Raw genomic sequence first — 1855 nt, 5'->3', positions numbered from 1 at the left:
AGTGCCTAGTGAGCACAAAGGATGACAGCGTGCAGTCGCTCGCTAGTGATCAAGGTGATCACAGTCCCAGGGACTTCTGTGCGCTACGAGAGTCCGGCCCGCCAAGGCTAAGAGGCGCTCCCAAAGCCGGTGGCGATGAGGAAGAGAATCCTCGCAAGCGTCTCTCGCTTGCCGAGGGTCTTGCGCGTGCTAAGACCCTCTAAAGCCGAAAGGCGCCAAGCCCTCAAAAGAAGCGTACAGCCTCTAAGTCTCCCACTCCGCGAGGAGAAGGAGACTCGTCGCTCCTACCAGAGTATCTTCGACTCCGCGGATGAAGTGGAGGAGAAGGAGGAAGAAGAGGAAGAGGAGGGTGCTATCGTTGAGCCCCGGGGGGTCTCGAATGACCTCGACCAGCAGCAGGAGGAGTTCCAAGCTGCCCAGCGTGTGCGTGGGGGCTCGGTGGTGGCACCCGTCAGCCAGGGAGCTGCCATCAACTCAAGAGGGTATTGGCCTCCCGAGGAGAGCTCTGGGGCTGACCTCTTCTTAGAGCTTCTTGTCGCTCCTCGTGGCCTTGTGGGCGGCTACACTTCTAGGGGCATCTATGAACGAGCCCTTGTTCAGAAAGAACAGTTGTTCGTCGACAACTTGGAGGCTGCTCGGCGTGTGCTTCTCGCGCCACACCGCATTCCCCTTAAGAACTTCACGACATGTCGTAAGAAGCCCGAGACCCGGGGTGGTCTCTATCCTCTTTGGGGATACCCCTGGGTTATGCTCGAGAACTGTCCCACGTGGAGTACTTGTGAGGACATGTTCTGGGCATGGGTGGAGTCTCTTAAGTACACACCCACGGAGTTACGGGAACTCCATGAAGATCAGCTGCTGTCCCGCATTCTGGACCAGCGTGATCTTCGTGTGAGGTTTGCCCACTTGGTCTGCAAGCGTATGCTGTCAAAGGACATCCTGAAGCGCGCGGCTTCTAGCGCTCACGATGAGCGCGGGTACGGAATGTATTCATCGTCCATACCCCGTTCGGGCAAGAAGCCTCGGACTACTTATGAAGCTGCCGCCGCTTCTGCTCCCAGATTGCGACAGCCTTCGGGCAGTCAATAAGGAGCCGTTCAATCGGCTCCCACGAGTTCTCGGAGTGGGCATAATCCCTCCACTTCACGAGAAGCTGTCGCTTACCGCGACGCCGTTGCTCCTGGAGGATCCGCTCCACGTGGAAATGCACTTCTCCATTCCGGTCAAGCAGGGGCGGAGGTGCCCTCGTACGAGTACGAGTACTCGGCGCCTCCCGAAAGCCACTCTCGTCCGAGTGCTCCGATTGCGGGTCCAACACAGGGCCCTGAGGTTGACTGCCTCCGTCAACGTGTCCTCATGCTTGAGATTGCACTTGGCCTTGGGACTGGCGGTGATGCTGCCACCCAGGCCGGGAATCAGGGCGAGCTCGCTCGCCTTGCGGGCCGCCCGGCCTGGTGGAGCGAGAGGTCGCGAGCCTGTACCTGCGGGGGATCGCCGGGCTCTTCGTCCGATCTGGACGAGGCCTTTCGCATGATCCGACGGATCGAGGCTTTGTTGCCACGTCCGGAGCCGCCTGCAGCACACTCCCAGACGTACGCGTATGGTGCGTACCCGGCGTACTCAGCGTACTCGGCGTATGGCGCCGGGGTCCGTTCGTATGGAGCCCCTCCGGCGTACGGTCTTGACCGTAGCCTTGCCGTCCCGACCGAGGCTTGGGTGCCTGCTTCGACGACCTCGTCGACGACTGTGACCGGCCCTCGCTTCGAGGAGCTGGGTCAAGGGGGGTCTGCGAGTCAGCAACCCCCTGCGGGTCAAAGTACCGCTAAAGGCGTCCGACATAGAACGTCGGGCGCGT

Source organism: Phytophthora infestans, genomic scaffold, assembly GCF_000142945.1.
Source record: "Phytophthora infestans T30-4 supercont1.46 genomic scaffold, whole genome shotgun sequence".
Lineage (NCBI taxonomy): Eukaryota > Oomycota > Peronosporomycetes > Peronosporales > Peronosporaceae > Phytophthora > Phytophthora infestans.
Note: the sequence above shows the minus strand (reverse complement) of the source record.